Source organism: Tenrec ecaudatus, chromosome 17, assembly GCF_050624435.1.
Source record: "Tenrec ecaudatus isolate mTenEca1 chromosome 17, mTenEca1.hap1, whole genome shotgun sequence".
Lineage (NCBI taxonomy): Eukaryota > Metazoa > Chordata > Mammalia > Afrosoricida > Tenrecidae > Tenrec > Tenrec ecaudatus.
The window spans coordinates 22,594,652-22,620,355 of record NC_134546.1 but is presented as its reverse complement, the minus strand read 5'-3'; the positions used below and the strand labels follow the sequence as shown (position 1 = coordinate 22,620,355).

At 48.6% G+C, this 25,704-nt stretch overlaps 1 protein-coding gene across 2 annotated transcripts in view; it reads left to right on the top strand.

Annotated features, from left to right (window-relative positions):
- Nucleotides 1–25,704, top strand: part of GALNT14 (polypeptide N-acetylgalactosaminyltransferase 14) — a 265,483-nt gene that overhangs the window by 145,888 nt on the left and 93,891 nt on the right. The gene's annotated exons all lie outside the window — the stretch shown is intronic.

The following is a 25,704-nucleotide window of genomic DNA, read 5'->3' as shown; positions in this document are numbered from 1 at the left end:
ACGGGGCAGTGGGTTTCAGCGAGCGGTATGGAGAATGCTCCGTTTTAGAAAACTCTTATTTTCCATGGGCTGAATAGATGCCATGTTTTCTTAAAAAGATTTTTGTTTGTTTGAAATGATGTTGGACGTACAGAAAAGTTGCAAAATAACCAGAACAGGAGCTCCTTGTCTACCCTTCACCCAGTTTCCCCGAATGTTAACATCTTACATAATGGTATCCTAATGATCGGAATCAGGAAATTAACATTGGCACGCTGCGATTAGCTAGATAACAGGCTTTATTCAAATGTTGCCAGTTTTTCGCACTAATAGCCTTTTTCTTCTCCAGGATCCAATCCAGGATCCCACATTTCATTTCACTGTTATTCATCCGTAGGGTCGTCCATCCTGTGACAGTTTTTCCGTCTTTTCTGGCCATTTATGACCTTGACAAACTGAGGAGCACTAGGCAGTTATTTTATAGGCTGCCTCTGTGTTGGGTTGTCTGAGGCTGCCTCCTGATGAGATGGAGATGGTGTGTTTTGGGCAAGCATACCACTCTAGGGTCCCTTTGAGCTTGCGCCATGGCCCCGTATTCAGACCTCACTCAGCCCCCTCACCTCAGTGGGAGAAAGATAGGGCAGTTTGTTCTTGTAAAGATTTGCAGCTTTGGGGACCCTCCCAGGCAGTTCAACTTGACAGCAGTGGAATTTTATTTTCATTTCATCCTTCCTCTACAGGACAGGAGACTGAGGTTCAAATGGTTTCAGTAGCTTACTCCCAAATCACAGAACCAATAAGTGGGAGAACTAGCATCAGCGCCCAGATCTGGAGAAAACTTAGATCTGTCTGTCTTTGTTCCTTGTTAGCCACTTCCTGAGAACTGCCGGGGCTGGAGGTTGGAAGCCATTGTCCAAGTTATTGTTATTTTTAGATTGCTGGGTGTGTTAGTCTAGGTACTTTAGAGAAACAAATCCACAAAAAAACTCATGTATAAGAGAGTTTTATATAAAGGTTAAGTGCGCATCAGGAAAATATTCCAACCCAGTGCTGCCCAAGCCCACAAGTCCAATATTGACCCATATGTCCAACATCAATCTACAAAGTCCTCCTCCATATCACAAAACAGATGTAATGATGCTGACGGCAGGAGGAAAGCTGAGTCAGTGAATGTCTAAACATCTCAGCACTGGCAGGGGTCTCCACATGGCTGCTCTAGCACCCAGGGTTGCACCAGGGTAGGTCTATGTGGCTTCTCCTTGGGGATGTCTTGCAGGAAGTGAGCCTTGTCAGATGAAGCAGGGAACTAACTGGCGACCATCACAAAGCAAGAGACCCGAGAACTACAAAGGCGAGGCTCACTGAGTCATTTATCCCTCTGCCCTTCAGTTAACCCCACATGTGTTTATCGGCCAGATTGGCACGATAAACTACCTCACCAGGCTGAGGATATTTTCCTGGTGGGTCTTCACCATTCCCACAGAAGTTCACCCTCAATTCCCTCATTAACTGGACTCAGGGCTTGACGGATTCTTTGACTCTGTTCAGTTTGAACTGCTGCTGCTTCTTGGAAAGCTGAAGGTTTTCCTCTAGGACAGTGGTTCTCAACCTTCCTAACGCCGCAACCCTTTAATACAGGTCCTCATGGGGTGATGACCCCACAATCATAACATTATTTTCGTTGCTACTTCATCCCTGTTATTTTGCCACTGTTATGAATAGGGTGACCCCTGTGAAAGGGCCATTTGACCCTCAAAGGGGTTTCAACCCACAGGTTGAGAACCGCTGAGTTCTAGTAGCTTGTTCGCAGCTGGCTCCCAGGTATTACAACTCCCGAGTTCTCTGAGGATGTGCGTGTCAGTCTCCCGCCTTCTCCTGCCTCCCACATGCATCAGGTGAAGTGCTCTGGGGCTGACAGGGAGTCAGGCTTTGTGGGGACCTGGATCATTGTCACCCTACGTGGAAGGCTGCTGTGGGGAGTTTTCAGATCAGCCCCACTTTCTCCATTTGGTGGGGAGCGGGTTCGCTTCTGCCCCACGGCTTGATGGGGTCTTTTGTGACCCTCCAAGTTCCACGTCCTCTCTAGGAGCCCTCTTCCTATCAATTGCACGGTCTCCGTGTGTCATGCCATATGGTGTGTGCTTTTGAAGTGCAGCTTCAGCTCTTTATTTATTTCAGGAGCTTCCCCCCACCCCCACCCCCCCAAAAAAGATGAATGTCTTTTTGTGTGTTTCATCTGGTTCTCTGCTTCAGAATCACCAGGTAACTGATGTGGGACCCCCCTTTGCAGTTCCCGTGTGTCTCTCTTCTGCCCAGTAATTGCTTTCATAACTTAGATCTCTCTCCTCTGCAGTCACGGTTACTGTCTCGGGGTCCCACAGCTAGTGGGTGGCCAAGCCTGGACTGAAAGCCTCTCACCATTGGCACTAATTAGATTCTCAGCTGAGTCCACTCTGCTTTTTGGCATTTCGCAGCTTGTCTATTTGGGTCTGTGGCAGGGTTTGGTGGGGCTCTCCTGGCCTCCTTAGATGTCAAATTCTTCATTTTGTTGTTGTTGTTGCTTTGTGTTTTATCATCTCCTTTTGTTTAATTAAATTCCTGTGCTGGGTTGTGGGGCACCTGGGGCTAATTTCCATTGGCTCCTTAGGTTCTGTAGTCTTCCAGCCTGGGGGTGTGTCTTCGTGGTTTTGCTGGTTTGTTTTCATTACTGTGCCGCCTTCTTGCCACCTCCCTCCCTCTGTGCTCTGCCCCCACCATTGCTACCACGTTTGTTTGCATCTTGTCCCAACTGACTGATCCCGATTCAGGGCCGGGCTATTGGAGACCGCTTCCCCCTCACTGTGTCTGAGCCTGGTTGATCCATCCTCAAGCCTTGGGGCTGTGAGTCTTATGATCTGTCCCCTGTTCTTTAGCCTAAGAGCCTTGGGTTAGACAGCTGCACTGAGATGGTGAGCAGTCTTAATTAACATGCCCAGCCTCCCTCCCAGGTGCCCATACACACCCCACCCCTCCAAAAAAAACCCAAGCCAAATCACTGCCTTCAAGTCCATGCTGACTCATAGAGACCCTATAGGACAGGATAGAATGGCCTCTGTGTTTGCAAGGCTGTAACTCTAAGGTGCTGGTGGTTTTGAACAGCTGGCTCTATGGATCACAGCCTAACAAGTAACCACGGTGCCCTTTCCTAGGGGCTGGCAGCTTAGAAAACCCACATTATACCCTCAAGTTAGATGTCATTGGGGGGGTGTGTGTGCGGGGGCCCACCCCTTTGCTGTTTGGTGGATTCTGCCTCCTAGGTGCCCTGTAGGACAGAATATCGCTACCCTAAGGGATTTCAGAGGCTGCAGGTCTTAATAGGAGCAGGCAAGCTCATCTCTCACCCTGCACAGTGGCTCGTAGGTTTGAACTGCTGACCTTGCCCAAAGCTTAACTTTGCACCACCAGGGCTCTTGGGCTTCGAGGAGGAGGGCAGATAAACAGGTAATAGCAGTCAGGGCCATGACGTAAGGAGAAGGATGCTTCCATAACACGGACCAACCAGATGAATTCGGCTTACTTCACATAACCATGCTGCTTCCTGTAAGTATATCTGTGTGTGGAAATCAGGAATCCAGCCAGATGAGGACAGAAACGAAGGCCTTGATTCTGTGGATGAGATGCAACTCTATTTAGAAAAGTGACCCTGATTGGAATCTGAAAAACCCAAGGCAGGTCTGAAAACATAAATCTCCGGTTTGGGCCCATCCCCACCTACGATGTCAGACTAGAACTGTGTTCCCAAGAGTCTTCCATGGCGGAGTCTTGACAAGATCACCAGCCTTCACTTTTAAAATGCACTTGGTGGAGCCCTTGAGCCTCGGGCCCTTGGTCCCCCTTTGGTGCTGTGATGGAGCTCACCACAAAGAGCAGACAGGTCTTCGAGGGGACCATAACATGAAGGAGGTCACAGTGGTTGGCCTGGCTATTTGCAGGGGGGCCTAGGAGAGAGGGGGTGCTCAGAGGAAGAACCACTCAAGATTTCAAAGGCAGCATTTCCCACGCACAGCGTTCAGAAGACAGGAACGGTCCGTGAAGAGGGAGAAATGGAAGCGCGGGCTTGGGAATCACAGGGAGGAAGAGGGATACGCGATGTTTCCTTCTGGGGATTACAATCAATGACATGAAACAAAATGTCTGTGAAGTGTTGAATGGAAAATTGATTTGCTCCGGAAACCTTCACTCAACTCACAATTGAATTTCTTTTTTTCAAAAGGCTATATCTCCTCAGGATACTTGCTCAGGGTAACCCCTACATTTTAGAGGTGAGGCAGCCAAGCAGAAACGCAGGGAGCAGAAGTGCACACTTGCAGAAACAGAGCGGTGTATCTGCAGACCGCAAGGTAGTAGCAGAGCTACATCTGAAAGTCACATCTGCCGGCTCCTTCCCAGATGCCTGGACCGCCTCATTCAGTGAGAGCCCTTTCTGGGACGCGTTGTCTTCGCTTTGCTATTAAATAAAGGACATGTAGTTACTGTTACCTGAGTGCTCGATAAACATGCACGGCACAGTGCTTTAGTGCTTCACGTATGTTAGCCGACTTGCTTCCTAAACTGATCATGCAATTTTGCAGAATGGGATCTGAGACAATGAAGGGTTAAGCCATTTGCCCCAGGTTGCTCAGTCACTGGTGCGGAGGGAAGGCCAACCCTGTTCTTCCAGTTGTCCACTTTTCGGCCTCTGCCTCCCTCCCTCTGCTTTGTCCTGTGTCTCGGGCTGATCCATTTCTCCAGTCCCAAGACAACGTCTGCCTCCTCCGTGAAGCCAACCCTAATTAAAGCAGCTCTTCCACAGAGAATAGAAAGTCTTCTTTTCCTCCAATAAGAGATGAGCTGTTGTTGGTTCTTTGTGGGCAGATTGTCCTGGTTGGGTACCCAGTCTTTGACGGCTTTCCTGAGCTAGATAAATGTCTTCTCATTGGCCTCTTTCTTTGTGGGAACAAGCCATACAAGTCTCAGGACTTTTGGAGGATTCAATGAGACAATTGCTGTTCGTCTAGTCATTTAGGCAATGTGCATTTGAGCGTCTACTGTGGACAGGGAACTCCGCACTGTTTACAGCAGCCAGTGAAACAGACATCTGTCCTGCTTACAGCCTTCATAAAATATGGCAAATGAAGTGCTGTGCACTGTGACTTTCAGTTCTGTGGAGGGAATGGACAAGATCCTAGGGCTAGCCTAAGGGAGGGGGGGAGGTTGGTTCAGCCTGATGATTCCTAGAAGACACCGTTAAAGATGTGACACAGCTGGAGACTGATGGCTACATAGGAGTTGGTCAGAGGAAGCGTATTCTAGGCAGAGAGCACAGCCGGTGGAAGACCCGCCATGGGAAAGAACTTGTCTGGTTTCACAGCTGCTGAAGGAAAGCCCAGGGGCGGGCGGACGGACGGAGGGAGAGTCGGACCGGAGTATAGGCAGAGCCAGCTCAGGCAGGACCTTACTGGGCCTGGCAAGGAAGGAGGACTTTGTTCTGGGTGCACTGGGAAGATGAGGAAAGTTTGATGAGCCAGATTGCAAGAAGAAGTTCAAATGTCAGTTTAAAAAGATAACTCTGGAACATGGATTGGAGGGATGAAGCGTCAGACTGGGAATTCATGCTGTCGTCCGGTGGGGTCGGGGGAGCTCCACAGTGGTTGGCCTGGCTGTTTGGAGGTTTGGCAGACTTAGGAGAGAGGGAGATGAGGGTGGGCTGGAAAACTCTGTGTGGAAGGTAGAATTGACAGATAGATGGGACAGGTGAGTAGGGCTAGAGGCGATGAGGGGGAAGATGAGGTTGAGGGAGAAGGAGCATGGAGGACCCTCTCAGATTCCTGGTTGGAACAGCCGCGAGGGTGGTGGTGCCATTTCCTCACCTGGGGCAGCCGGGAGCCATGTGGGGTTGGCTACAAGGAGCAGACCCCGAGAGCCATGTGGAAGGCACGTCATGAGAGATTCACCAGCTGCCTGCCAGTTTGTCAGAGAGTGGTGACGTGTGTTGCTTGGACACTGGAAGCTACTGGAAGCCCCTGGTATGTCAGTATCAGCAGGTCCCCCCTCCCCCCCGGGGGGCAGGGGGCGACTTCAGAGAACTTCCTGACTGACTTCCAGGACACAGATTCGGAAGAAAAGCCTGGTGGTGGCTACTTCCAACAAGCAGTCTGTGGGCACGTGGTGGACCACCGGACCCTGCCTGACTCATGGCTTTGGACATGCCATCGGAAGGGATCTGTTCCCGAGGGAGGACGGCACGTTTGGTGATGTGGCGGGCCAGGAAGACCCTGGGCCCAAAGGTCAGAACAATAGATCCACACAGGCCAGAGACTGTGAGGCCCCCATCGGCCCGAGCCACCTTCGGTTCTGTTGTACATAATATCACCCGGCGTCAGAGCCCACTTGGTGGCAGCCGTCTTTGCCCATCAGTGTCAGATGCTTATGAGACTCCCAAGCACACACACATCCGGCTGACCAGCCACAATATGGATTATGAGCTGAAAAGGAGAGATACGGGAAGGGAAAACTGTATTGGGAGTCGTCAACCCATGGATGGTTTTGAAGCTGCCAGATTAGAAGACATCATCTCTGGTGAGCATGTACTGAGAAGAGAGTGGGGCATGGATTCCGTCTGTGAGCGGTTGTATCAGATACAAATCAGGGATTGGGAAGGACCCGCAAAGAGATGGAAGAGAGGCCAGGATCTGAGGGAAACCGTAGGGTCACAGAGTGGGCCCTGGAAACCTGAAGAGGAGAGCGTTCAAAGTGGGGCTGCCCCAGTGGGCCGGGCTGTCACTGGGCGGTCTAAGAAGAAGATGAAGGTGCCATGCTGGAACCGAGTGCCGGGGACCTAGTCGAGGCTCAGTATGTGTGACTCTCCCCCTTGCCAATATCCCCTTCCTAATGAAGCCGCTTATTTCTGAATATGTGTTGGCCTCTCCCCCCAATTAGACCATGGAAAGGTCTCAAGAAGTAATGAGCCCTGCATGAAGTGAATGAATGAAGCGAAGGCAAGCACTGGCTCTATCCTCCAGCCTCCAAGGTTGAAGGGGCACTCTGCTCCGAGGAGTCGACCGGCTCCAAGTTTGCCACAAACGATGGCCGGCCCGGCAGAGGGGCCTATGGGGAGCCGCTGCTCATGCCTGTCAGGAAGCTTGGCCTAAGCGGTGCCAAGACGGTCCTCTTCATGGCGGGTGCAGGGAGTTGCCTCCCCCAGCAGGTTGCCGGAGTCCCTGTCGCCTTCCCTCCCCAAGCGGTGCCGACGGCACTGTAATCACACAATTATGATGCCATTATAATGTCACATTTGGAGAAATCCATATAAACAAAGCATTAACTACTGCCTGAAAATTGTAGTCTTTACCACTAATGACCTACTTTCTCGACACACCGCGCCCTCCCGCCACCCCCACTCCGCCGCCTCTTTTCCCTCTGCCTGGATTTCAGAGGCAGGCGGGAAGGTGCCGTCATCTCTCTGCCTGGAAAGCTTTAATGTTTAATGTGCTGGGAGATGCTCTTTGAGGAGGCTGAGGAGAGGCAGGCCGCAGAGCTCCTCACGGAGCCACTTAGTGAGCCAGGGAGGGGGAAGCTGCAGCGGAACAGATCCAGGGCCTGAGGACAAGAGCCGAGGGCAGATTCTGGTACTAGGGAATTGGCAGAAGACTATCGTGTGTTGGACATCTGAGCATGCCATCTCTTGGGAAGAAGAGACAGCACATGAGGCTCTATGGTCACCTCATAGGATGTCACACGGCCAACTCTCCTGAGCAGTGAAATGCCCTGCTTCGACAGGGGGCCCCCAGAAACCGCCAGGTCCTTGCTCTGATGATGCGATGATGAAGACAGATGGGCAAGAGACGAGAGGGTGCCAGGGCATTCGATAGGGTTCCCTGCACTTCCCAAAGGGCGGCTCTGCCAAAGTTGTACACTGGCAGGATTGTCTTTGTCACCAAACTCTCATTGTCAAGTGCTCAGGAAATGAATTACTTAAAGGCACCTTGCAGTGAGATGTATGCTTCATAAAGCGGAACATAAACAAAAGCAGTTCTGGCCAAGTGATTAATCTCTTCCTAATGTATTTGAATTGCAAATGTGGACTCTCATATAGTACCAGATGTGGTTCAAGTGACAGCCCACTGAATTCTGGAAAAAGTGAAATAAAGTCCGTGACAGCTAAGGTTACATGTCAACTTGGCTAGGATACGGTTCTCAGTGGTTCGGCAGACATTATGAAATCATACACCGTTTTGGGCTCCCACATGAACAGCAAGGCAATTGGAAGGAGAGTTTCCTTGGGGCGGGGGAAGGAAGTGGCCTGCATCCACTCTGTGGACATGCTGAGGAAGTTTGTGCTCTCTTGATCTTGTGTTCATCAAGAACCTCCAGTTTCTGGGATGTGAGCCAGCAGTTTGCTACCCAACATGCAGGTTTTGGATTTACCAGCTTTTGCAATCCTATGAGCCAGTAGCTTGCTGCTTGACCCATGGGTTTCAGACTTGCCTATCTCTACAGTTGAATGAGCCATTTCCTTGAAATACATTTATACGTGTGTGTGTGTGTGTGTGTGTGTGTGTGTGTGTAGAAAGTGCCATCAAAGTAGCAACCCTATGTAAAACAGAGCAAAGCACATTCTGGTTCTGTGCCATTTTGTCACAATTGTTCTGATGTGTGAGCCCATGGTTGCAGGGTCTTCTCTGTAGCACGGCCCCTCCACGTCACCAAGCATTATGTCCTTCTTCAGGGACTGGCCTTTCCTAACAACATGTCCAAACTACATGAGACAAAATCTTGCCATCCTTGCCTCTAAGGAGATTCTGGTCATGCTTCTCCCATGACAGATTCGACTTATCCTTTTGCCAGTCCCTCGTACTTTCAATATTCTTTGCCAGCACCATATTTCAAATGCATCTATTCTTCGGTCCTCCTTTTTCAATGCTGCACACATATGAGGTAATGGAAAATACCATGGCTTGGGTGAGGCACACCTTAGTCCTCAGAGTAACTTTCTCTTCGATAGTCTAAAGAGGTCTTGTGTAGTAGATTTACCCAAATGAAATGCGTCTTTTGATCTCTTGGCTGCTGCTTCCATGAGTATTAATTGCTGACCCAAGCAAGACAAAACCCTCGATAACTTATCTCCATTTCTCATGCTGTTACCAACTGCTTGTGAGGATTTTGGTCTTCCTTACATTGTGCCAATCCATACTGAAAACTGCAATCCTTGATCTGAATCAGCAAGTGTTTCCAGGTCCCCTCTCTTTCAGTAAGGAAGGTTGTGTCATGTGCCTATTGCAGGTTGTTAATAAGCCTTCTTTCAATCCGGCTGCCACATTCTTCTTTATAGAATCCAGCTTCTCTTATGATTTACTCTGCATACAAATTGAACAATTATGATGAGAGAATGCAACCCTTCTGCACACTGTACCTGATTTTAACTCATAAAGCATTCCCTTATTCTGTTTGCACAATTACCTTTCAATCCACATACAAGTTTCTCATTAGATAGATAGATAAATATAGATATAGATATAGTGGTTTGCACGCAACTTGAGACAAAATAAAACCCATTGTGTTTGGGTTGATTTTGATGTCTAGTGTCCCATGTGTTGTGCCATAGAACTGTGCTCCATAGGGTTTCCCCTGTAATCTTTATTGAAGCCATTTGCCAGACCTTTCTTCCGTTGTGCCACTGGGAGGATTTGAACTGTCAACCTTTGGGTTAGTAGCCCAGTACAAACTATTTGTGCCACACAGAGTCCTCTAAGGAAAGGCTCGTGTGGAGTCAAAGAAGTTGAATGAGGTGTAGAAGATACTTCGAAGGTCATTCTGTCACTCGACACCAACATAGCAGTTCAGACTCAACCTGCAGAAAGGGTCAGTCAGGACACAGGTGCTTTGGAGAATTGGTAAGAATGATTGGTGAGGAGCACATCATTTGGGGAATGATTATCTTCCCAAAATAAGGGAAATGCCCCCGGGGGTCTGTTTACATAAGCAAGTGCATCATCAATCCATTTCCCAGAGTTCCAACAAGATGCTCTGCGGTGGAATCGGCACCTGCTGCGTCCTGGAGACAGTCGGGATGGGGCCAGGCTCATAGGAGTTCTCCCAGATTCTCAGCCTGCTGCCATGACCACTTAATTTTCCCTCAGCGAAAGAGGACACTGCACCCCCATGTGATGTGACAGGCAGATGTTGGGGTACCCTAGGTCTGCTAAGGCCGCCAAAAGAGCCCCTCCATGAAAAGCTGGCGAGCTGCCCCCATGCAGTCCCCAGGAGGTGAAGTTATTTCAAAGTCATTCGCTCCCACCCCACACCTACATATTCAGCAGCTGACCTAGTTTGGAGAGATCCAGAGGATATCTGGATGTCACCTCATTTACAGAGTGGATAGAAACGGGCTCAGCTCCGGGCCCTCGCTTCCTGCAGTATCTGGGGAGATCTCGCCTCAACCTCCAGGGCAGAGGAGAGACAGATAAGCTCTGCTCAGCTAAGAGTTTGAGGCTTCTCACTAACATTCCCTTGGGGGATGATTGACAGAGGCGAGAGGGACACTTGACTCGGGAACTCTCCTGCCGGTTTCCAGTTTTGCATGGTGGGGGTGGGGGCAGTGCAGACTAGCGAAGATGCTTCCGGGATAACCTTATAGAAAGGGTACCGGAGGGAGATGGACCTTCTGCCCTGTACCCCCTTCTCTTCTCCTGTACATGTTTGTCTCTGGTGCTGTGGGCCAATCCATGAGTTGCTGACCCCAACGTTGGCAATGCAAACCCACGAGAGGTAATTCGGAGAGCAAAGAGCTCTCTTCCTGTTAAGCAGGGATGCCGTCTTGGAAATCCTAGCTAGAGTGACTCGGAGCTGAACCAATCGACGGCAGTGGGGTTGCGTTTGAGTTAGGGAATCAACACTGGGGGAAGCAGCGGACAAGAGATCGAATGACACCTCACCTCTTTAAAGTGTTGAAGACCAGGATGTCACTTTGAGGACCGACCCAACCATGGCATTTTCATCGGCCTCCTGTGCAGGTGAAAGTTGGACATTGAATAAGGAAAACTGAAGACGGATCGATGCACTTGAATCAGGATGCTGAGGAAGCACATGCAAAGCACCATAGACTATCAGAAACACACTCCTGTTATGATAGAAATACAACCGGAATGCATCTTGGAAGCAAGCATGGGGAGACTGTCTCAAGTACTTGGGACACGTTAGCAGGGGAGCCAAGTCCCTGGAGGAGGACAGCATGCTTGCTAAAGTCAGTCAGTCTGAAAAAGAGGAAGACCACAGGGAGTTGCATTGACACTGTGGCTGCAACAATAGGTGTGTGTGTGTAATTGTGAGGATGAGGTAGGTCTGAGCAGTGTACCATTCTGGTACTGCTGTGAAATGGAGCTGACCTGACAGCAACGACAGGCAGGCAGACAGACAGACAGGTGCTGGGTTCGGATGCGCCCTCTTCCATAAATGGTCTTCTGTAAGTGCAGGTCCTGCTTGAAGCTGTGTATGGAGCCTACGGGCCTGGGTTTGAACCCCAGAACCTCCGTTTATAGTATGTGGCCTTAGCTGAGTATCTTGGCTTGAAAAGCATGTTTCCTCTTCAGGAAAATGGGGTTATTAATAGCACCTCTCTCACGTGTGTCCTGAGCATTGAAGGAGTAACGTTCTCACACAGACCTGGGATGTTGTAAGCAGAACAGAACTCTGTGTTCAATAGTTATTGTTATTCTACCGAATGACTCTCCAGGGTGAGAATTTGCCAGTTTTCCAAGTCAATCCTTTTTCCTGGTTTCCTATACTTGTTACAATCCTGATGTCTTCTGAAGTCAGTTTTGCCTGGGAGGAACCTGGAAGGCGATTTGGGGAAGCAGCATAGCATGCTAAACTAGCCTTCCATGTGAGTGTGGCTGCTGGACTGTGCTTGCATTGTTGGACCCAGGAAGAAAAGCCCCAAGAGGCACAGAGAGCCCCGATAGGCATGGGAGTCCACTGAAGGAAGAGGCCAGATGTTGAGCAGGTGACCCAGGAGCCCAGACTCCTTGACCTGCTCATAAGCTTCTGTGCAGGCCCTGCCTCGGGTGTACAAAAAGAGTTAGCACGGAGGCCACACAAAGCTCAATTCCTAGCATCCTATAGTGGCTGTAACCCCATGCATTATTTTATTAAAGTAGGTTTCTTGTCATATCTTTGTATGGCACTATTAAAAAAACTCACAGGAACCAAATTGACTGTGACTCATAGTACCCTGTAGGGCAGGGTAGCTCTGCTGATGGGTTTCCAAGGCTTTCTATCATTGTCTGTGGGAGTCGAGAGCCCGACCTCCCACCTGTGGAGCTCTGACGTCATTAGTCACGCTGAAACAATGCTTGATTTCTAATCAAAAGCTCAGTCCTTCAAACCCACCAGTGGTCCCATGGGAGAAAAGGTGATCTGCTCTAGTAAACATTACAGTGTTGGAAACATCATGGGGCAGTTCCGTTCTGAACTGGAAAGTTGCTGAGAGTTGGCATTGGTAGGATGACATAAAATAGTATCTCCGAGTTACCTGCTGTGCCCTTCTCCTACCAACCCATCTGTGATGGGGAGTGTTTGGGTAGACAAGACCTACTGAGTTCCCAGGAGCGTGGAGTCGATCATCGTTGATTGCCTTTAGTGGTGGACAGGACAGGAAGATGGTGTGTGCGGGTTGCTGTCTGGGCTTTCTCACGGTCTGTTGAATGTAAATTGCATTTTCCCTCCAGTTTTATTCAGCCCCCAAAATAATAGCAACCACAGCAATGCTGACAATAATAATATGTTCCAAACATGCATGGATGTTTCACCAAGTAGTTGTTTTTCCATCTCATTTCTAAGAACTAATTCAGGCCTATAAAATTGCGTGGAGTTAAAGATTCGCCTGGTCCACGGGGCGGAGGGCATTACTCAGAGGTGGACAGGACAAGCTGAGCAGAGCCAGGCTTAGAACCCTGGCTGTTTGGACTCCTGTTCTCTCTCAGCCTCCAGGAGACTGCCAAGAAGGAAGGCATTTGGGGCTCCTGCCTGTACCGGGTGTGTTTGCACTTCTCTGCTCACCTACCGCCACCCCAGCCCCATCCCCTGTGCTCACCACACTCTCTCCAGTAGGGCTTTGTCCAGGTGTGATGGCATTCAAGTGGACAAAGCTTCCTTTGAAGGAGACAGGACATCACAAAGATACAACAGAGAGGAGGAATCCTTCCCCAGGAAGCCCCTTCCGGCCTTCTGTTCATTATTCCTTTTCTTTTGCTCCGTGAGGGTCCCCAGGTCAGCGTTTAGTGGGCTGCAGGCCAGTGTCAGTCCTTGGGGATATTTCGGTTCTTCCTGAGGGAGGGTTAAAGCAGCGCAGCGCTCCAGGCTCCTGCTCACGGCCCTGTTATCGGGGACGCTGAAGGCATGCACACATATGACCCCTGCTGCAGACCTGGGGTCCCCAGGCCCTGGTGAATGGTGCTTGGCCCCACAGCGATCTCCTGATGTGACAGCATTTTCTGATGATGCCTTTACAACAAGCTGCGGAGAGCAAAGGAGCCTGTTAGAGGGAAGCCTCTTCTGCCGCTATGAGAAGTGTCCTGTTATTGTTGTTCCTTCTCGGAGCAGCTTCCAAGGAGGCAGGCTTCGGACCACAGGGTGCCATGTCTGCCCTCTGGAGGCCACTCTGGCCATATCCTGGTGCCACCCCCGCCCCCAGAAGATGGAAGATACCACCCTTAGTGATTGTGTTAGTCTGGGTTGACTAGAGAAACAAACCCACAGACACTCATATGTGTGTGAGAAGGAGCTTTATATAAATGAGCAATTTATATAAATGAGCAGTCCAGTTCAAGTCCATACGTCTGATATTAGCCCATATATCCAATACAAGTCTATAAATTCCTTTCAGACTCACATAACACAGGCAAATGACGCTAACTGCAGGAAGATCATAAGCCAGTGGGTAGAAAGACTTGTGGGTCCAGTGGTGGTGGAAGCATCTCAGTGGTGGCAGGGGTCTCCACGTGGGTCTCCTCCAGCCCCAGGGCTCTGCTTCCATCAGTGTAGCTCCATGTGGCTTGTCAACAGGAATGTGTAGTAGAGAGTGAGTGTATCTGGCCTCCAGTGAACTATTTATCTCCGTTGCGCCACCAAATGAGGTCATCGAGCTGTGACCAGATTGACAGGCTAGACTCCACCCCTTTTTCAAGTTGACAGTGGATTGTGTAACTGCCAGTGAAAGCACCCTGTGCCAGAAGGGCGTGTCTATTGGGACGAGACACTGTGTGTTTGAATGTCCAGATCTGCGCAGCTGGAGAAGGTCTTCCAGAGCTCACTTCCAGCTCAGCATCCCAAGTCCAAACTCTCTCTTGGGTTTCTTCTGGGCTCTCTGAGTTCATGTCCCACCTCCCGGTTCTGTGCAAATCCATTTCCTGTACTATCTACCAGGCCATTGAGCCGTCTTTGTGCTGAGCCTCGCAGATTCCTGGCTCTCGAGACAACGGCTCCTCTTGCTTCATTGACCAGCTTCCTACGTCTGTCCAGAAACACAAGGGAGTAGGGGGTGCAGAAAGAGATGGTGGGGTCAGGTCAGCCACTACATGAAGAATGGGCTTCTCCTTGGCTTTCACGTCTGTCAGGGCTCATGACAGCTCTTTAAGCGAAGGGACTGCAAGATCTTCTACATGCGTGAGCCGCGGTGGTGGACTCCGGAGAGCATTCGATGGAAGGGAGCAGGCAACACAGCAGAAAGACACACGTGTCCTGGCATGTGCAGGGCCCCCCACCAGGCTCGCACCCCACTCTCCAGGACGTCACCAGCACCTCCTTCCCTTGCTAAATAGCAAACAAACTACACTCCTCTAAGGTCCCGAGGTTTTTCATTCTCTTTCTTGTCTAGAAATGAAAACTGGGCATCTGTCCATTCAATTAATCATGTTATAGTTCACAGTTGGGTTTTTTAGCCAATGGTAGTAATTTATTGGAATGTTCACCTTCCAGGATGCTTACAATTCCTCCAAAGTTTTCTTTGTGCGTGATGTGGACTGGGGTGGGGTGGGGTAGTGAGGTGCAGAGACGGGGCAGTGGTTGGAGAGGAGAGCTCTGAGTGGTGGCCGCTGTTGCTGTCAGTGATGAAATGAGGCTGATATCAAAGGAAGAATGAAGGCAGCATAAGAGAAGCTTCCAGGCCTTGCCTCCCGACAGAACCACATCAGGTGTTCAGGGAGTGCCCAGCCGAGCAGTTCCCCGGCAGCCACTTTCTGCCATCTGGCTCTCAGGAGTGTGGTGGGGAGGAAATGAGGAGAGGGTCCCGCAGGAGGTGGGATAGTAAAGTAAACTCATCCCTGCAGAATTATCCACCAGCTCATTTGGTCTGAGAAATAGCCCCTCTCCCCCTCTATTACATGTCCATTCCATCCATCAAACTCTTTAAGAAATGACTTTCAGATAATTAATACCAACCATTAAGCTACAACATTGAAGGAGCAATTGCCCAATTCTGAGGAAATTTTAAATTTATTGCCAGCACCCGAGATAAAATGAACACTAAGGAGAAGGAGAGAAAACTGCGCACAGAAGATAAATAGAAAGCCAAGTGGGATATTGACTTGATCCTTCTCCAGTGCAGAGTAATTTGGCTTCTAAAGTGAGTTAGATCATAATAAATTAAATTTAGATTTCTGCGCATTGGTTAAATAACTCCCAAGACAGAATCCCAGGGAGAGGGGAAGGTGATAATACATGGTGGGGATATGAAAATGAAGATGTCATCTAATAATCCATAATTGATGTGCTGTCCCTAGATGAGGGGAGGGGCCCCCGGTCTTTCTTTGGTTGTGAGCCCAGGTGAGGAAGGGCTTGCTCGCCTGTCCTTTCTGGTTGGAGTTTGAGAGGCTCATTGGAGGAACTCTGTTACCAAGTCAGTTCTTGGGCTTGTATTAGCGGTGCTGGGGTGTATTGTACATCCTCCGCTTGACTGGCCCTGGGAAAAACAAGATCATCCCAGCTAGCTGAACCACAGAACAGCACAGGGATCAGCGGATACTTTGGTGACTTGGAAGGCTTGTCAAGGGCCTGTCTATGTCTTTGCTGGGTTTTGTTGACTTGAGTGTTGCTGCGATACAGCAAACCATGACACTGGTTTGTGTCACACTATCACACAATCAGTAGGATCGCCCCTGTTACACAGGTTTTAATGGTTTTTGCTTCCAGACTGGGAAGAAGGAAGAGGCTGTACATGTCTGAGGGATTCATCCCTGAAAAATGGGTGAATGGCAGTGAGCATTGTCTGGCACGGTGCCCCAAGCTAAGGCCCTCCAGGTTGGCAAGCATTTAAAATATAACCGGGGATGAACTGCTACCTCTGAGTAGAGGTTACCTGGGTAGATGGAGCAGTGTTTGCTAGACCATCCTTTGCCGACATTTTGACAAACTCAAAATGAGAATAAAATCAGCTGCAAATACCCATTCAAAATCTAACACGGAATGCATGAAATAGGAATCTCGGAAAATTAGAAATCCTGAGATTGACATCATCGTTGGCATTAGTGGGCTGACATTGGACCTGTATCAGCCTTGTTGAATCAAATAATAATGTAGTTTGCTTTTCCGGGAATCATACTTTCAAGAGGAATGATGTTGCATTCATTGTTAAAAAGAATATTTCAAGCTCTACCTGGAAGTACCATGCTGTCTGTGATAGGATAATACTATAAGCTGAGAGGAAATTCCAGTAAATGCAAGTATTATTCAAATATACACACCAAGCACTGATGAAGCAATTGAAGAATCCTACCTACTTCTCCTGTCTGAAATTGATCAAACGTCATCAGATGCGTTGTTAACTCATGGGGATTAGACGGTGACGGATGGAAACACGGACAAAGGACCAGTAGTTGGACAATGTGACCTGGATGAGAGAAACAAAGTTGACAATTGCAGGATAAAATTTGCAACACCGACTACTTCTTCATTGCAAATACCTTCTTCAACAATATCCATGGTGCCTATACACAGGGACCTGACCAGCTAGAATACACAAGGATCAAGTTGATTCTCCGATGGAGAAGCTCGAGGTCATCAGCAGCTCGAGGACGGCTCCAACTGTGATTAGGTTACCAACCGAAATGTAAAAATACAAACGGACATGGCACCTCAAGGACACAAGGTAAAGCTTTGATGAAAGGAAAGAGACCTGGGCTTAAGAAAGCCAGAGAGGAAAAAATCACTCTGTTTTTCTCAAGCTGAATGAACTGAAGAAAAAAAATTAAGCTTTTAATTGCAATATTGAAGAAGTCTTTGGTGAGAAAAGACTGAATGATTCAGGACACATCAAAAGAAGATTTAAGGAAATGCATGGAGTCACTGTATAAAAAATAATTTGTCTATATTCAACCATCTGAAGAAGTACCAGATGATCAAAAACTGAAGGAGGACTCCAAGCAGCCCCGAAGGCATTACTGAAAAACCAGGCTCCAGGAATTGCTGGAATACCAATAGACATGTTTCAACAAACAGATGCAGCACTGAAAACACTCATTAGTATAAGCTTAGAAATGTGAAAGGTGGCTATCTGGACAACAGATTGGATGAGATCTGTATTTTTAACCATTTCATGTAAGGATGACCTGATTAAATGTAGACATTTTCCAACACTGTCCTTAATACCACAAGTAAGTAAAAGTTGCCGAAGTCAGTTGAAATATGTGTATGCAGCAGCACATTGACAGGTTGCTGCCAGAAATTCATGCTGGATTCAGAAGAGGACTTGGAATGGAAAAATATCATGATTAACATTAGGTGGTTCTTGGCTGAAATACCTGAGACTACCAGAAAGATGCTTCCTAGTGTTTTATTGACAATGCAAAGGCATTTAACTTTGGATCATAACAAACTCTGGGTCGTATGACAAAGGATGTGGACTGCAGAGCTCTTCATGGTGGTCATGGGGAACTGGAACGTGGACGAAGAAGAAGCCACACGAATAGAACCCGGGAATACTGTGTGGCTGAAAACAAGAAAGGTGTGTGTCAAGATTGTATTTTCTCATCATACTTATTCAATCTGTACGCTCAACAAATAATCCAAGAAGCTGGACGATATGAAGCCAACTCAATGCAAAGAAAACCAAAATCCTCAGAGCTGGACCAATAGACAACATCATCGTCACAAGGAAAGATGGATGTTGTCAAGGATTTCGTTTTACTTGGATATAAAACCAGTGTTGGTAGAAGCAAGCCGCACTCAAGAAATCAAATGAGCAATTGCACTGCACAACACTGCTGCACAAAACTTCTTAACAGTGTGAAGAGCAAGTGTGCCATTTTGAGGACTAAGGTGTACCTGACCCAAGCCAAGGTGGTTTCAACCATCTCATGTGCTTGTGGAAGCTAGACAATGAATAAGGAAAACTGGAAGGAATTGATACATTTTTCATTATTATATTAGAGAAAGTACCATGGACTACCAGAAGAATAAAAATCTCTTAGAGAAAATACAGTCTTAATGCTCCTTAGGAGCAGGGTTGGCAAGACTTCATCTTAAGTACTTTGGACATATTATCAAGAGAGACCAGTCCCAGGGCCCAGACATCATGATTGGAAAGTTGAGGGGCAGTGAGAAAGATGACACTTGACACAATGGATTGATACCATGGCTGCAAATATGGCCTCAGATGTAACAACAGTTCAATTGTGAGGATGGCACAGGGCTGGGCAGTGTTTTCTGTTATTCACAGGATTGTTTTATCTGGATTTACTCAATGGTTGCTACCACAGTAATCGGTAAAATGCTCATATGCAAGTCCAAGTTGAAGCTGCAGGAACTCAAAACAAGACCTTGAGAGCCAACATGCCACTTTGATATACCTTATCTGAATGTTAGAGACTAAATACTAGATTTGATGCATTGAAGAGTTACGACTGAACACGCCAAGGACATCATATATGTAGAAAGCAAAAGGTAAAAGAAGAAAGACAGTAAAGAATATCAACATGGGTATAAGAAGAGACTGAAACGTTCTCTGACATGTGAGTTGCTAAAGCTACTGGAAGACCTGGTGAAGTAAAGGAATTGAACGGGAGATTCTGAAAGGTCACTCGAGAATACGAAGTGCTGAATGTGCAAGGACCCAGAATTAGAAAAGCCAAAGAGAAGGAAAGGCTTGCTTTTTGGTCAGGGCAAAAGAACTAAAGGGAAAAAATCAACATTCAAGTTGCTGTGTTGAAAGACTCTCTGGGCAAAATATTGACGCAGGAATGGAAGCATCAAAAGAAAATTGAAGGACTAGGCAGTCACCGTACCACAAAGAGTTGGTGGTGTTCACCCCTTTCAAAACGTACGAGCAAGAACTGATGGTGCTGAAAAAATAAGTCAGCTACACTGAAGTCACTGGTGAGAGACAGAGCTCCAGGAATTAATGGAATGTCTATGAGACGTTTTGGCAAACAGGCAACACTGGAAGCACTCCTTCATCCATGACACGACATTTGGAACATAAACTACCTGGTTAATTTAGTGGAAGCGATCTCTATCAGTGTCCGTGGCAAAGAAAAATGATCCAACAGCACGTGGGAATTATCAAACATCATGATAAAGAGAAACGATTGAAGTTGTTAGGATTTCTTTTTTACCTGAATCTCCAATTAGTGCTCATGGGAGCAGCAGTCAAGAAACCAAATAACAGATTTTAGCTGAGACGGTCTGCTGCAAGGGGCCCTTTTGAAGTGTTGGAGAGAAAGAGTGTCCCTCTGAGGACTACCTTGTGCCTCCCCACAGGCATGGTATTTTCAGTTACCACACATGCACGTGAAAGCTGCCCTTTTCCCCCAGCAGGGGCAGGAGCAGCAGAAACATGGGAGAAAGGAGACAGCGGTTGGTATAAAGTATGAAAACAATAATAGTTCATAATTTATCAGGGGCTCACGAGGTGGGGAGGAGGGAAGGGACAAAAGAGGAGCTGATACCAAGGCTCAAACAGAAAGAAAATATCGAGAAAACGATTATGGCAATATATGTACACATATGCTTGATACAATTGATGATGGATTGTTAGAAGAGCTGTAAGAACCCCAAATAAAATGATATTTAAAAAAGCTAGACCATGCATAAGAAAGACAGTAGAAATGATACCTTTGAGTTATTTTGTTGGTGAATAAATCGAATATACCATAGACTGGCAGGGAGCAAACAACTCTGTTTGGGAAGGCAGAATGCTCCTTTGATAGGAAGATAGTAAGAATTCAGCTAATTCAGCTAACATACTTGGGGCATGTTATCAGGAGAGACCAGTCCCTGGATGAGGAAATCATGCTCAGAGAGATAAAGGGCCGGTGAGAAAGAGAAAGCCTGCTTATCGAGGTGGATGATCATAGGACCTGTAACCATGGGCTCGAACACAACTGTCATTGGGAGGACGGTAAAGGGCTGGGAAACATTTCGTATAGTTGTTCATGGGACTGTTCTGAGTTGAAACAGGCTCCACTGCACCTGACAGCAGTAGCAACCTGGATACATTGAACATCTGGTTGCCGAGTAGAACTGCTCCCTAGGATGTCCGTGACTGTCCTTTTTACAGAAGTAGAAGTAGGCCTTTCCTTTGGGGCAACACTGAGTGGATTTGAATGGCCACCCTTTCAGTTCAATACTACTGACTTATACACAGGTGCTGTTAAGACTAGCGGAGACGACGCTGCCTAGGTGTGGCGGTGGGCAAACCATGTATTGTCCCTGTATCTCTGTTGTCCTCATTTGCAAATTGCGGATAAGCTATTGGTTTTGTGAGGGTTAGAAATAATCTGAGGGGCTCCTCATCCATGAATTTCCTCTGGAATTCTTGCAAGAGGCAAGCACAGAAGAATCCACCAACAAGTGGGAGAAAGCCATAATCCCATTACTTTAGACAAGCCCGCACTCCCCACTCATAACATCACGAATGTGGGACATTTCCTGCTCACAGTGACACTGGCAGGACACGATGTAGCTTCGTCCTAGGGTTGGTTGTTGTTGTCGGGTGCCGTTGCATCCACATCAACCCCCAGCGACCCCCTGTCCAACAGTGAAACGCCGCACACACCTGCTCTATCCCCACAACTGTTGTGATGTCTGAGCCAGCAGTGCAGCCACGGGGCCAATCCATCTTGCTCAGAGTCGTCTTCTTTTTCGCTTACCCTGGACTTTGCCAAGTATGGCTTCCTTTTCCAGAGACCGGTCCCTCCCGCAACCAGGTCCAGAAGATGTGGCTTTGCACACTCTTAAGGAGCGTTCCTGTTGGACTGCCTCCAAAACAGATTTGTTTATTCTTCTTGGCAGTCTGTGGTATTTGCAACACGTTTCACCATCAGTCAAAATCTTCCCTGCTCCCCTGGTCTTCCTTCTTTGTTACCCGCTGTTCACGTGCACACGAAGTGATGGAGATGACCCTGGTTTGGGGCGGGCACACGCTAGTCCTCAGTGGCCCCGTTGCTCTTTCGTACTTTAATGAAATGTCGGGCAACAGATTGGCCCAATTCCTTGTTTGAGTCCTTGGCCTCCACTTCCGCGAGTGCTGGTTGTGGGTTTAGCTGAAAGGCAATCCTTGATAACCCCAGTCTTCTCTCCAGTTATCATGATGCTGTTTGTGTATTGGTCCCGTGGGGGAGATTTTGGTTTTCTTCAGAGTTGGTTGTCATCTATGCTGAAGGCTCTCCTTGAATCCTTCCAGAGGGTTCAGGACTTCCTGCTTCCCACTTTGGACCAGTATGCTCAGTTGTCCTTATGGAGAGAGATGGCGCAATAGACCCCCGATCCACTTACCCGCCCCGCCCCAGGATGGGGTAGAAAGCACGCTCTGGGCACTTACTCTGGGAGGGCAAGCACAGCTGGTCTGCACAGACCACCTGCACCGGCACTCCTCACCACGCATGGCCCCCAAGCAGGACCCTTTCTTGATTTTCTCACCAGCAATCATTCACTGCTCTAGAAAGGGCCTTTCACAAGTTGACTATGAAAACCGAAAATAAAGACACCATCGTCTGGGACTCAGGAAATTAGTTCTTTCAGTTGTAGTTTTGATTCGAAATTGTGCTTATGCCTGCCAACCCCCGGGCATTACTTAAAGCACTGGGCATTAAAGCAAACGCTCTAAAGTGCATCTGTGAAGTTCTTTCCTTTCTCTCCTCCCACCGTGTTCCTACAAGACATCTTGAATCCCTTTTCTCCATCCTTCCCTGGAACTGTCTGTTCGCACTCCAGTCTCCAGCTAGTTGCATGGCTCACAGATCGCGATGCATCTTTCCCTTCTGTTGGGTTCTGCGGCTGCCTCTCTTCTCCACTGATGTTTCAACCCCCTCCCTCATTCTCCTGTTTGGCCCTGTTTATTCACTCGAATGTTCTCTGTTTCAGCTTTAAAATGAATACATCTCTATTGCTTGATTAAACAAAGGACCTACCCTACCTGAACTGTGCCTGATCCTTTCTCGACCTTTCGATGCTTGGCCTGTAATAGAACATAGAACCCCACAGAACATGTATGTGTTAAATGTTTGCATTTGACCCTCACCACAAGATAGATGAATGCTGCCATTTTATAACTGGAGAAACTGAGGGGTGGCAAGGTTGAGTTAGTTGTGGGGTCTCGTTCCAACTCACATGCTCATAACTATTAGGCAAAATTGCCCTTCTCACATGCATCCTTGTCACCAATTTGGGGGTGGATTCCATCGTCAAAGATTCGCTATGTGTTCTCATCAGTCAATTGTGTCTTTGCTTTGAGATCAGCTTCCTTCAAAGGTTCTGGAACCCCCCTTCCCTGTCCCGCCGCCTTGCTCCCCGTTCTCCTGCAGAGCCATCAAGATTCTCCTCCCAGCTGTGGAGCTTGTCCCTGGCAGCCAGGCCAAGGAGAGGCCAACTCTGAAGGCAGATTCCTGGGGACAGGGGGAGGGCGGCACTTTTTAAATGACAGAACTATTATTTAAAGATAATATGAGTCATTCGGCCGTCCAGTGTTTGAAATTGTGACATAACTTTCCAGCCGGGTTCATGAAGTGATGCCCTTTCGGGGCTCCTGAGGGTTGTCCTTTGTTTCTGGGCGGAATGTCACTTCCTGCACCTCAGCAGGTGTTTGAGTAGCTTTCTTAGAGGTTCCCATGGCCCTCAGGAGGCAAGGCATCCAAACCATAGGTACCCTGTGGTCCAGTAGGAAGTCAGGGAGAGGGAGGGTAGCATCTTGTGATGAGGTAATCCAGGTGAGCTGTAAATTCAGCCTCACCTGGGGGCCCTCCTGTGGAGCTTTGCACCCACCAGGCCTGGCCTTGGGGACTCATGAATTGAAGAGCTTAGCAGTCAATTATGCACTTCTGGAAGCACTCGGTGAAGTCGGTGACCCTTCACTGGCCACTAGGAGGGTGCTTAGTGAGCTTTGTTCTCGTATCCAGGAGAGAAAAAGTGACCCTCTCTTGCGTTGGGCTCACCCCACATTCTGCCTTCTCAGGTATGCTCTGGGTCTTCAGGGACCATCCTCTGCAAGACCTTGGTTGTTTCCATGCGTGTGAAGAAGGCACTCATGTTGGGAAACTCTGTGGGAGGATTTGGATCATGGGTTCTAAGTTCTGCTCCACAACTTGCTAGCTGGTGACCTTGGCTAACCCACCTGTCTGCACACACGTCAATTCCTCAAGTCAGGTGTGAGGGTCCCATGAGGAAGTACATGCACGCTGCCTGGGAAAGCAGACATAGCTCCTCTTGTGGCCAGTGCCTTGGGTGGAGGACACCATTAGCCTTCTATTAGCAGAAAGGTTAGTGGCACAAAGCCATTATAGGTGACTCAGAAGACTGGCCTGCCCACCGCTTCTGAAGGGCCACAGCGATGGAATGGTTCTAAATCACACAGAAGAGTCCCCAGGAGTTGGACCCTTGACTTCAACTAACTAAAGCGACACTCCGATGTGAGTTCCTGTTTTGAATGAGCCTTCCTAATATTGAATACATCCAAATATCGTTTTAGAGAAGCCAAGCTCCCCCCCACACACACACCCTCCACACATCTCTGCGAGCACATGAAAGGCGCTCTGTACACCCAACGGAAGGAGGAGCAGCACCCTGGACGCCGCCTGTGGAGTGCAGTCTCCCATCTGTGCTCCCGCTGCTCTGAGTGCCACAGTTGTGGCTAAATTCCTGTCACACCATCTCCAGGAAGGCAGGTCCCGCCTGGGACCTGGGGACGCTCAACTGCTTTCTGGGATGGCCAGTCACATGGAGCAGACCGTGGCCTCGTTCCCTCCTGTCCCTGTGCCCTCTGTGGGTGGGGGTTGAGATGAGGCCACTCGTGTCTCACCCGGGATGCTTGTGCCTTTCTTGCATCCGCCCTCTCCATTCACCCAGGGCCCTACTTTGGGCTTCTCTTCCCACCAAGCTGGAAGATTGAGGTCCCTTCGCCATCATTCTTCTGGTGGCCGGTTTTCACCCCTTTACTGTTTCCTACACACTGTGCCAGAGAGCCCCACACCCGACCCCCTTCCTGCCTCCAAAAGACCCAGCTTCTGGACAGGACTTCCTTTCATGCTTGGGTTGGTGCAGTCCACAGTCTGTTTCTGGGATCGTCATCCCTTGACCATTCGCCTCTCTGCCCTTCATCTGGCTTTTCACCCCACCCCATGCTCCACCTTTTCACTCCTCCTCACCCCCCAAACTGAGCAGAAAACCTAATTACCCCGTGATTGGACTCCTTGGACACCTGTCCTTCTCGCATTTCCCTCACTTCTCTGTCCCGTCACCCAGTGTCCCCTTGCTTATGCAGTGACCTCCTGCTGCCCCGTCTCCTAGGTGGCTCCATGCTTACCTCTCCACTACCTCCCGGGCTGCAGCCAAAGGCACTGGGGGTTGCTCACAGCCTATCCTGAGAATTGCAATAAGTTAATGGGAGACATTTCGGGACCCCGTGGCCGTTTCCAATGACAACAGAATGTCAGAGTCACCCTGGCCTGTTGTTCCCACCAGAGGTGACAGACGTCAGATGGTGACTTTGCTAAGCACCAAGGATGGAAGGTGTCTATCCTTTCCCTGCTCAGCTCTTATTCAAATTCAGCCTAGCATATTCTTGTCGCTGCAGTATCACAGGACATTAATAAAATCAATTATTGGATAAAATCACTGGTTTCCCACGCTTCATTTTATGCTATTAATAGGAGAATGTTGTTTCAGAAGGAGATAGCAGAGAGAGAGAGAGAGAGAGAGAAAGTGAAAGCATGAGCGAGTGAGCGAGAGAGCATGCTCAATTACTGGATAAGATCGCTGCTGGGGGCTGCGATGAAGGTGCACCTGATGAGCGGCCCAGTGTACCTGTGTCCCCAGGCTGCTGGAGGCTGGACCTCCCCCTAGGCCTGCTTGAAAACCAGATGCAGGAAGTACATCCTGGTCACTGGTGGCAAGGGCCATGGGCATATGGACTGCCTTGGGGACTTCCAAGAGCAACTTAGAAAGGACACGTAAGTGGCCGTCTTGTCCTCAGTGGCGATGTCTACCTAAGGCAGAAGCCTTCATGTTACAAAACAGAATTTATTCAATAAGGTCTGCCCCAACATGCCACCTTTTATGGTTTCGATGAGATGGAAGGGTGTGAGCTTTTTTAGCCACAAGTTGCCTCTCCTGAGAGCTGATGGCACTAAGGTCCCCGGGGAAGTGGCCATCTCAGGTTAGCACTCAGTAAGCGACACCTGTCGGATGCTCATTCTCTTTGTTACACTGATGCTGCTGCTTTCC